The sequence below is a fragment of the Leguminivora glycinivorella genome, chromosome 1 (genome assembly GCF_023078275.1).
Source record: "Leguminivora glycinivorella isolate SPB_JAAS2020 chromosome 1, LegGlyc_1.1, whole genome shotgun sequence".
NCBI classification, from domain to species: Eukaryota; Metazoa; Arthropoda; class Insecta; order Lepidoptera; family Tortricidae; genus Leguminivora; species Leguminivora glycinivorella.
The window spans coordinates 28,193,145-28,205,242 of NC_062971.1; the positions used below are offsets into that span (position 1 = coordinate 28,193,145).

A 12,098-nucleotide genomic window follows, 5' to 3' on the forward strand; every position below is an offset into this window, starting at 1 on the left:
CAATAAATATAAAAAGGGTTATACTGGTTAATACCGTATACGCTTAGAACGCAGTTTAGTAAGTATCGGTTCGTTTCGCTCTATTAAGGCGTTTGTTCGTGGCAAAAGAAGAAAAGTATGATTTTGTATAGATTGAAACTTTTATTGTAGTTTACCTATTTATAAGTACATTTATTTTATAATACTTGTATTCATAAAATTTCTGCAAAAATGTGCACATTATTATTTTTATATACAAAGTACATAGGTAATTATTAAAACCGACCAATCAGAGCGTCGTTCCGATGCCATGACAGTTTACAATTTGACGGGTTCGCTTCGTTAGATTATAATCTAACGTAAAAATAATCCGTCAAATTGTGAACTGTACGTTACGGTTCACAATATTTCGTTAGTTCATAATCTCGCTAGTGAAATTATAAACTAACGGTTTTTACAATTTTACGGTGACATATACACGTTGTACAAGAAGAAAACCAAGCAACATAAAATTATCAGAAAGACCAATTTATTTGCTACACATATAGTTACGTGTGTACATGCAAATTGGTATAGATACAAAAATATACATATACAGGGTGTCCGGTAATGAATGCATAACTTTTTGACTACCAATAGAACACCCTTAGTCCGCTTTCACATTATCCGATCCGATATCGGATGTCGGAAGGATTTCAATAGATAAAATCCAAGATGGCGCCTGTAATGTATCGGTCCGACATCCGATATCGGATCGGATAATGTGAAAATGCACTTAGTCTGATGCAGAAAATCAACGTTAAAGCTCCCCATTCACGGTACGATACATCGTTTCGATCGATCGGACAGATATCGTGGCGACCGGTCACATCGAAAGTGCCAACCATACACGAAGCGATTGATCGTAAACGATCTACTCGAACGAAATGGAATAATAATAAAGTCAGTCAGTCAGTAATAAAGTCAGTCGAACGAAACGGAATAGTAAAGATAAAAATCGAATCGTTGGTCGCAAGCGTCCACACACTTTCGATAGTTTCGATCCATCGTTGCGATATTCATGCTTGCACGGGATTTTCTTGCGATGTCCGATATCGTATGCGATCAAGTTAATCGTAAACGATATTGACATATACTATCGATCGGTCGTTTCGATGAATCTGTTGCGACGGATGGTACAGATATATCGTGCCGTGAATGGGGGGCTTTAGGTTTAGCAAAACTATTACGCATTTTTCGTATTTTTTTAAAGTGTGCTTTGAGTTAGTGAGTGAAAGTAAGAACAAACCAGTAACTAAACCTTCAATCGATTTTCTGGACCAGTCTACGAGTAAGGTGCTCTATTAGTGGCTGAAAGGTTATCCGTTAATGACTGGGTAACCTGTATGTGCAGCTCAGTCTGACAAACACTTGTAAGAATAATTAGTGTCGTGTCATAAAACCTGAATAAAAAATACATGTAACTCAACCTAGGTATAAGCCACAAAATGGACACTCAGCATGTATTTTGTCTTGTTCGTATAATCCAGTTTGAATCATTTTTACATGTCAAATCCTCATGAATCCGCATGAAATGGCTGGTTTATTTTTCCGGATGGCGCGCAGCAGTCAGCGGTTCCACCTCGGGCGGCTAGCTCGTGTCGCGACCCGTGCGGATTCGCGAACTCAATCTTACGCTAACTTCGCTAGATAAACTTGGAATATTTACAAAAATTGCACAGATAAAAAATCACTCGTGAACTTCGCTATGATGAACTTGTGAAACTTATTCGGAATAATTCTTAGTTATATACTTGGTGATTTTATGATATTTGAATTTTAAATATAAAGTGCTTAAATGTAAATATTAGTTAATATTTTAAATTAAGTAAAAAAATGTACAGAATAATTTTAAAACATAAATAAATAAAACTTCTGTGACAAAACACTTTTTTGTGGATTACAATGGTCAATAATGGATTAAATATAAGGTAAGATTTTGTATACATTGAAACTTTTATTGTAGTTTACCTATAAGTACCTACATTTCATAATACTCGTATTCATGAAATTTCTGCAAAAATGTGCACATTATTATTTTTATATACAAAGTACCAACAGTATAGGTACTAAGATAATTATTTTATTTTTGTATACACGTTGTAGTCTACAATAATATAAATATACCTACACATAATTACGTAATTGATGCACAATAACGTCCATAACACAATGTGAAAATAAAAGTTAATCATGAATTAAAATAACTCTTAAAATATATTTTTATTGCCAAAAAAACAAGATTTACTTAAATAAAATTATTAATTGTTTTAAGATGAAGTACCTGGGTGACCGGCTTTGCTCGGAGTTCGGAAACTGAAAATTCGCGGTTTTTGGCACCTAAGGCACTGGTCCCATCGCGAGCTAGTAAGCTATGAGCTATCGGCTATAAAAACGAACAAAAGATAATCACTCCCGTGTAAATAAAAGAGACACGGCGATGTTTATAGTTACTCGCCCAGCGGTGAGCTATCAAAATCGCCGTGTCTCTTTTATTTGCACGGGGGTGCTTATCTTTTGTTCGTTTTTGTAGCCGATAGCTCATAGCTTACTAGCTCGCGGTGGGACCAGTGCCTAAAACACAACCGCTAAAAACCCTTAGGTACATAACAAATTTCAGCGTAGTCGTTAGAGCGGTTTTGTGCGGCACGTCGGTATATTTATAAATAAATAAATATACACTAATTGCTCGTTTAAAGGATAATATAATAATAATAATAAGATAATTATATCATGCAATAATAAAATAGATACCTAGTAAACTTTATATTATTATGCGGAAAGCAAACTTTGCACGCCAGCGAAGTCCAATCGTAGGCAGGTGCTTGTAAAAAATATATTACCCACGTATTTCCCCTATTATTAACGCAACTATTTATACAACTACATACCTAATCATGCCATAGAAGTACCACGTGTCAAGGTGGTAAGCTTAATTAGCGTAAATTTCCATTATAAAATTCTTCTAAGTCATACGGACGGTAAAAGAATACACAAATATTCCTACATATTTTTATATCATGGGAAAAATTCTCACCTTCGACAGGACTCGAACCTGGGACCTTCTGCATCTTAGATGCAGCCGCTCTGACCATCTGAGCCACGGAGTCCTGCTGGATGTGTGCGAATTTTTCCATGCGTTCCCTCAATACTTTAACGCCTTGAGGTGGCGTATAGTGTACATGTAACCGTAAGAATGATAAATAAAGATAACATTTATTTCATAGAAAAATGAGTATGCATAGAATGCATTTTAATAGAATGCATTTTACGCCGCTGGCTCTGTCGCGCCATACGCAAGCATAGAGATAGATATCTACTAGCGCTTCGTTTCGTGAGCGTTTCGTGAGCGATTGTGCCATACGGCTAGCCACCCTGGAGTCTCAAATTTACATTGAGAATTCACCAGTAACAATGTGCTAACCCGTACTATTAATCATGTTCCCGTATCATGTCGAAAAGTCTGCGAACGGTTCTACATATTTTACAACGCAATGAGTTTAGTGATCGAAGGAAGACACGAATTTCCTTTTCGCACGTGTATCAACCCGACAATAAATGAACCACTACGGCCAATTCATGTGCTCCCTTCTCTGAAAATAAGCGTGAGTGTGTCATACTTACTTACACGGTGTAAAACGAGGTACCTGAATACAAATAACATTTTCTCCTCACTAGCTCGGAAACACGTGTTTTATCCTTTAATGCCAGCGGCTAAAAACGCATTTTATCCACTAGTGGGTAAAGTAATTTGACCTTGAATATAGTCAAATTAACTGCTTTAAAATTGACAAAAGTAGGTGAATTTAGTAATGAAGATGATTTACCACCTGTAGAACTACTGGAAGCAGTGATAAACGCATTTTTTGCGTTGTAGTTTCCTCGCTGTAGTGAGGGGAAAAGTTTTGTGTTATACAAGGGGGCAAAATTGTATTTTAACGCCGAGTGTGGAATTGAAAAACGAGCAAGTGAAAGGATTCTATAGTTGAACCGCGAGCGAAGCGAGTGGTTCGAGAATAGAATCCTGAACTTAGCGAGTTTTTCAATACACGAGAAGTAAAATACATTTAAATAACTATTTTTTGGCGGAATGTACTTAAATTAATAATAGTATATAACATTTTATCATTATTTATTTGGCTTCAAAATGCGTTGTTATAATCTTTCGGGTTCCTCATGTTTCACCGTATAGGTACTTATGTATATGTCTTGAGATATTTAATGAAATCTGCCTAATCTGCCTAAAAAAAGCCTGCATTTTTATGGGCATTTTATATTTGAAATATTTCATTAAGTTAGTTACTGCCCTCTAGTTATAGCATGATATTTTCGTAAGCGCAGATGCCTTATTCAACTTGGGTAATTATTATACATAAACATACTTGACGTTGCTTGGTACTAAATAAACAGAACGCTCAAATTAACCTTCCTAGTCTAGCAAGTGACTACTATTGCGATTTCCATATTACTATCGTATTTAATTTTGTGGTAGGCTAAGCAGCTTTGAAGTTTATATTTAAGTAGGTATATAATCGGTCCAAGATAACTTTGCATCGATGTTGACAGGCTCGCCGGTGCAAATGTTGTTTTCGATGTAACTACGAAACTTTATTTTAAATATATATATAGGATGTTATACTCAAACTAAAAACAGCAACATAAATCTGCTACTTCTTCTTCGTTCAGTCATCACTAACCAACTCGTTATAATTATAAGGTTACCACTGTATTTTAATAATAATAAATAAAATAAACCCCCAGGGCAGCTTGTGGCGAGCTGCATGGGAAGTGGCGTCCCTTGGGTCCCATGCCCCGAGAGTCGGTCAGGCCCCTCCCTCCGGCTTGCCTTCGCTGGCCGACCGGAGTGAACACTGAGCAGGAGCCGCAGGACTCTCACCTCTGGCTTGCCTTAACCGGCTGTCCAGAGTGGGGTGCCAGAGCTATATGCTCGCAGGGTGGAAGTGAAATATGCATAAGACGCGAGTTGGCACAGTGGCTGTTGCGTACAGACTGGGTAGAAAGCGGCGCACACCTCTCCACACCCTGAGCCGCTCACGCTATGTTGTGCCCTTGCCGCTCCGTGCGAGCGGCCGTTTTAGGGGACTCATATAGTTAGTTGGCTAGTCACCGCCTGCCTATTTTTTCATGTTTTTATAACATATGATCAAGGCAGGTGCCATAGTCTCCCATAGTACCGGTTACAAGTCCACCAGCAATTCAACCTAATAGCCCGGTTTCTTTTATTTACCTTTTTCTATCAATAGTTCTACTCTACACTCGGCTGACAAGGAAAGCTGACCCCACCACCATGTGGGATTAATAGCTTGGAAGAGAGAGAGAGAGAGTTCTACTCTACACTAACCGGCGCTTGTCCTTGGGTGCATTACTTAGTGCGGACAGGGATAATCGCCGGGTAGTGTCATATTACATTTAGAGTAACTTGTCTGAAAGGGCCTCTGTGCTGTTGGCTTCGGCCCCACACATGCCTCCCAAATGTCCGGGACCCCATGGTCCCGAGTACTGGAAAGGACAAACAAATAATAAAATAATAAAACTAATGGTATTTTTAAGCGCCTTACACTTCTGAAGGCGCTCAAGACCAGCGAGAATTATCCATATTTTGCACATTTCCAAGAAAAGGAAACAAAAGTATCTATATCTCACAATCTCAAGAGATTTGGTAACACCTTGCAGGGGCAATTAGTGAAATTCGTAATTTAAGTTTTTTTTAGGGTTCCGTACCTCAAAAGGAAAAAACGGAACCCTTATAGGATCACTTTGTTGTCCGTCTGTCCGTCCGTCCGTCTGTCAAGACCCTTTTTCTCAGGAACGCGTGGAGGTATGAAGCTGAAATTTATATCAATTACTCAGGTCTACTGTCCCTTGAAGCTGTGAAAAAATAAAACTTCTAAGCCAACGCAATCAAAAGATTCAGCCGTTTATGCCGCAAATTTTCGACACTTGCAAGGGAATCAAAACCTACAGGGTGCTTCCCGTGAACTCAGAATCTTGAAATTTGGTACGAAGCAACGTCTTATAGCATAGATAAAGGAAAAATTACGAAAACCATAAATTTTTAGTTACATCACATAATATATTTTTTTTTAATAATTTTAACCTTACTACCCATTTCCTCATAAACGCGTAGAGGTATTAAATTGAAATTCATACCAAATACTCAGGTCTATAATACCTTTAAGCTGTAACAAAATCAAACTTCTATGTCAACGCAATCAAAAGAAACAGCAATTTAAGCTGCATATTTTGAAACTCGCAAGTACTCGCAAGGGAATCAAAACCTAAAGGGTACTTCCAGTCGACCTAGAATCTTGAAATTTGGCATGAAGCAACGTTTTATAGCACACATAAAGGAAAAATTCCGAAAACCTTAAATTTTTAGTTACATTACAAAATATATATTTTTTAATAAATATAAACTTATTACTTTTTTCCTCATGAACGCGTAGAGCTATCAAGTTGAAATTCATATCAAATGCAGGTTTGTACGGAACCCTCGGTGCGCGAGTCCGACTCGCACTTGTTTAAATATATTTTCACCACACCAACTAATAAAGGCATTCTTTGCTATTCGAAAACGGATAGCAAAATTGCATTTTATCCACAAGAGTGCAAAGTAATTTCATACAAATTTTAACTTGATGTCTTAAGCGGACAGGTAGATTTTACCTATAAATAATGATTTTGAATCATAAATATTGAATAAATTGATGGATTTGATTTAGTTTCATGTTTTATAGTCAGTATTTTGTTCGTGTTGGTGTGGTGAAAAATTTTGTGTTTCACTCGGTGGCAAAGTTTGTTTAACCTTCGTGCCTTGAAACCCTTGAAACCCTCGCAACGCTCAAGATTCCACTTTTTGAAATAAAATTTTCAATATTGGAATCTTTTGCTCGCTCGGGTATCAATATTGGCACGTGCGGTTAATAGTTATTTGTTATACAAGGGGGCAAAGTTGTATTTTAACGCCGAGTGTGGAATTGAAAAACGAGCAAGTGAAAGGATTCTATAGTTGAACCACGAGCGAAGCGAGTGGTTCGAGAATAGAATCCTGAACTTGCGAGTTTTTTAACACACGAGAAGTAAAATACATTTGCACCCGAGTGTAACACAAAACTTTTCCCCTCACTATAGCGAGGAAATTACAACGCAAAAAATGCGTTTATCACTGCTTCCAGTAGTTCCATAGCTGGTAAATCATCTTTATTTCTAGATTCACCTACTTTTATCAATTTTAAAGCAGTTAATTTGACTCTATTCAAGGTCAAATTACTTTACCCACTAGTGGATAAAATACGTTTTTACCCGCTGGTATTAAAGGACAAAACACGTGTTTCTGAGCTAGTAAGGGGAAAACAACTTTGCCCCCTTGTAAAACAAATAACTAAAAATTAAGTTGCATGTTCATCTTTGGGTCATAAAAACTTGGTACACATATGACCCACTTAACTACTGAACCGATTAACTTCAAACTTGGTACACATAATATATGTAAATCTAAGTTAATCGGTTTCACAGTTTCGTAGAAAATCTGCTGTGACTGTATCGATTTTGAGAAACGAAACCAATATATCTGCTTAATTTGTGTCCTTCTGTCTAGATCTAGAATATTTAGGTATTCATTTTAAATTGTAACTTCGTGCGATTCCTCCAATTTTTATTAGTTAAATCGAAATTTTAAAATTTTTTTTTTTTCATGTGGCATATGTCATACATTTACATTTTTTGTATTTTGCTACAATGTATATTATACATTGTCGCCTATAAATTATTATTATCATACTATGTTATTTAACTTACTTGAGATTAGCTTATAACAACATGTATGAGTTGACTATATTACGGGCTCAATCTATTCAAATTGTAACTGGGATGCTCAACTGCGGGCGTAAGCTACGGAAACATGTTAAGATAATATAGGCTTGGCAAATGCGATGCGATATTCTGATTTGAGATCGGTGAAAAAAATATACAGCGACTAATTTTAAGTTTTTAAACATGAAGGTACCTACTGAAATATAAAATAATTGCATCCAAAACAACTTTTGTTTTCTGGTGATAACAATTTCTGTGTTCGAATAGGCACGTATTTAACCGGGCGACTAAATAACCATAGAAATGGGTATCAAAAATAATAGTTTGGCGACTAAAATGGGGCCTCAAATTATTTCAATATGAGGTAGCATTTTAATGTCATTACGGCTACGGTTTATTCAGACGCGAGTACCAACTATTTATTTGGCAACTGAATTATTATATTGGAAACAATTTAAGAGATACAGTTTAATCGGAAAACGGCTATCTATTAATATAAAATATACAGTTCTTTTAAAATATTTATATAGCAAATTAACATAAAAAGTACATTTAAAATTTATACATCGGCACTCATCACCTGAGCTGTCATTTTAATAAAGAAAAAGAATTCTTATAAAATATAATGGTCGACAAAATATTATACTTATGGGTAAGAAATAAGGTGTTTGGGAGTGCTGGCAACTTCGACTCTATACAATGAATTTAACTTTTCATGACGTTTACTCTATCGAATCTAAGGCCGGTCTTACGCAGTCTTAACATCACTCTGAAAGATTCATTTTTTTGGCAAGAAAACCTTACTTAATATGCCTTTTCATAAATCGTTCCGCAGATTTTATAATATCGAATCTTATGCTGGCATAATGTTAATGAGCAAAATAATATTCTAAATTAAGAGTATTTCCGTAGATTTTTGTTTGCATAATATTTAGGCAGTAAAAAGTTGTCCATCTTCTTCCTATTTCTGTTTTGATAATGAGTCTTGTGTGTTGGGGATGCAAGATACCTAACACTCCTCCTCGCTTCGCTCGTCGTCGTACCTAACGGTGCCTCTGGGACTGTATTTCATTTTCTTTTTGCTATCGTTGTTTTGTTCATACAAAGTACCTAAGAATTATGCCATAGCAAATTTGGTAGGACTTATATTCTACTAAAAAAATAATCTAACCCTAACCCACTTTTCTGCTAGCAGAAAATAATTCTGCTCTTGTACCTCTAATATTATACTATACGATTATCACGGTATTTTTTTAAATACCATGTCGGTGGTAAACAAGCGTACGATCGGCCTGATGGAAAGTGGTCACCGTAACCTATGGACGCCTGCAACTCAAGGGGTATCATATGCGCGTTACCGACCCATTAGAAGGTTATACACTCCTTTTTGCTGTGTACTTATTATAAAATGATATGGTACGCGTTCCCTTATAGAGATATTTAAATACTACTCGTGGTTTACGGGTCGCAAATACGATGTTTGAATAGAATAGAATAAACATATATTCGTGAACACAGGCAAGACAAAATACACATAATAACAACAAGACAGAAATTAATGAAGTGCCACAAAATGGCCTCACCTCAGCGTGTTGCTGGTGACTTCCAGCGCTGATCTTCGGATGAGACCATCGGTACGTAGCTACCATCAACCCGTTTTCATAAAAAAACGATTTTATATGTGTTTTTAAAAAAACATACTTCCCATTAATTTTTTTAGTTGCCTCCGCAATTTAAATACTACTTTAAACGATGAGCTAAGTATAATTATTTAGGTGCTAACATCTATATGACTACAAATATTAAAAATCTTACGCTTTACAATACTAGGTGCCAATTATTATTTTAGTCGCCAAAGTATTGTTTAATGTTTCTCGGAAATATTTTTGTCGCTTGAAATTTGCTGCCGTTTTTTCAATAATAATGATGCTTAATATTTGAGGCTCATATATTTTATTTGTCGCCACAATATTAAAACACAGCAATTATATTATTGTATGCCCGACTTAACTTCCCGTTTAAATATTTTGGCGTCGAGTTGCCCGGTTAATTATATGCCATATGAAGGAACTATTTTGTGGTCCTGAAGGGACATCTTTTCATAATGACAGGACTACTTTCATTTGTCCGAGCCATTATGTTGTGACACTTTCATCACCACAGAGAGGACTTTCAAAGGGACACTTTAAAATATCAAATGCTGGTAGTAGAGCAGTGTATCTGACCACTGCAATTCTCCAGAATTCTGTAATTTTGTACATCATTGTTTTTTTGTAGGTATTTATCAAAATAATATTATCCAAACTGTTAATGTAGTCATTTTGTATCACCTTTCGGACCAAAATAGATAATCAAACGAACTTACCTGTAAGTGATGTTCGATGACTATTAAACGATGTGATTCGCCCGAGTGATTACACTGTACTTTACATGTAGTAGCACGCGAATGTGCTGCCATCGTACACAATTTTAGAGTAACATTTTTAACAAAAAAATATCTCGCCTAAATTGGGGGTATTTCATACACGTTTCTTATAAAAAAAGGCCATCAAATACGTGTGCTATTTCGTGACCAATTGGGTAGAATCTGGAGCTTGACCAGTTCGGGTCAGGGAGGGTTGTAATCACTCGGGCGAATCACATCGTTTAATAGTCATCGAACATCACTTACAGGTAAGTTCGTTTGATTATCTATTAAACTTCTGTGATTCGCCCTTCGTGATTACACTGTACTTTACATGTAGATGTTTAGAGTTACACGAAATAGCAGATTAAATGAAACATGTATGTTTGAAAAATGTAAATAAAACAAACGTTTACGTCAGTTTAACTGTAATCAACAGACACTTCAATTATTATTACCATGTAATATTGTACGAGCAAATACTTCGGACGAGTCCGCTAGAACATCTCTATTATAGAACCTAGCGAACGTCAAGGAATTATCTGACCAACCGGCGGTCTTCTTAATCAGTTCTATACTAACCCCGAGCCGGTTGGCTGCTGACGTACTTGCGTGTCTCGTACTATGCGATTTGAAGATCGATGTATCAATACCACTCTCGAGCAAAGTGGTTTTGATCCATCGACTCAAGGTCTGTGAACACACTTTTCTAAATGGTTTTTTAAAACTTGTAAAAAGAAAATCACAATCGCTTGGGCGATTGGTAGATGAGACAACCAAATAACATTCTAAAGTCCTTGCAGGACAAATTGACTGATTTTCATCGAAATAAGGCAGAATCAGTTTTGGCTGCATGCGATTAACTGCGGATGTCTTAATCTTATCTGTAATGTTAATAATATATTTTTTATTACATTTATGAATATTACTTAGCTTGATTAACGGTAAGGTTTGCACACGGTGTGCCGTAACTAATGCCAAAATAGTTATTAACTTCCTAGAAAGATGCTCGTAAGAAAGGCTTTCATTTGGATACCAACAACTTAAATGATTAAGAACGATTGAAGGGTCCCAAGTAAAATCATATCGTGGATTTGGAGACCGCAGTTTGTATACTCCCGTCATAAAACGTTTCACGGTTGGATTATTTATAACATTATTATTCAATATTAATGACAAAACTGCTTTCGCAGTATTAATTGATCCAAATTGACAACCTTGATTAAAAAGTAATGTGAAATAATCTAATACTTCTGCTACGCCGACATCAAAAATATCATAACATTTTTCCTTACAAAATATATACCATTTCTTTAAATAACAATTATATTGCTTAAGTGTGGTTTCTGTAAGTGACGCTAGCATGATGTCTGCCGCTTCTGCAGGAGTGCCTTGCCTCATGAATGCCGCCCGGACAACACTCCGGCAACCAGGGTAAGGCTCCTGTGCAGCTTGTGTTCGACACTGTAAGGGGAGGACAATAAATTTGGTTTAGGTGGGAGTTCTATTCGTTCAGAAATCAATAATCTCTCAAAAAGAGGAAACCAGGGTTGTGTAGGCCATAGTGGCACAACAACAATGCCCTCCGCTTTATCTGTTATTATCATTTGCAATATCCTAAGTATTAGACAAAATGGTGGAAAAGCGTAAAAGAAATACGACGACCAAGATATGGTAAACGCGTCGATATTGTACGCGTCAGGATCACGATGCCACGAAACAAATCTAGTACATTTTTTGTTTATTCGACTCGCAAAGAGGTCAATCTCTGGACTTTTGTTTAAAAAATTACAAATTTTCCGAAAGGCACTGTCGGCTAGCTCCCACTCAATGTCTGCATGTT

The 12,098-nt window shown here is 36.4% G+C and overlaps 1 protein-coding gene across 3 annotated transcripts in view; it reads left to right on the plus strand.

The window, feature by feature from the left end:
• Positions 1 to 399: 399 nt before the first annotated feature.
• Positions 400 to 12,098, plus strand: part of LOC125241591 (pyrokinin-1 receptor-like) — a 120,974-nt gene continuing 109,275 nt past the window's right edge. For 2 of the 3 annotated variants that reach the window (XM_048150249.1, XM_048150325.1), the window contains exon 1: positions 401 to 1,949. The gene's annotated coding sequence lies outside the window, so the exon portion shown is untranslated. Of the gene's footprint in view, positions 1,950 to 12,098 lie in introns of all 3 variants that reach the window. The other variant, XM_048150178.1, reaches the window with a different exon arrangement.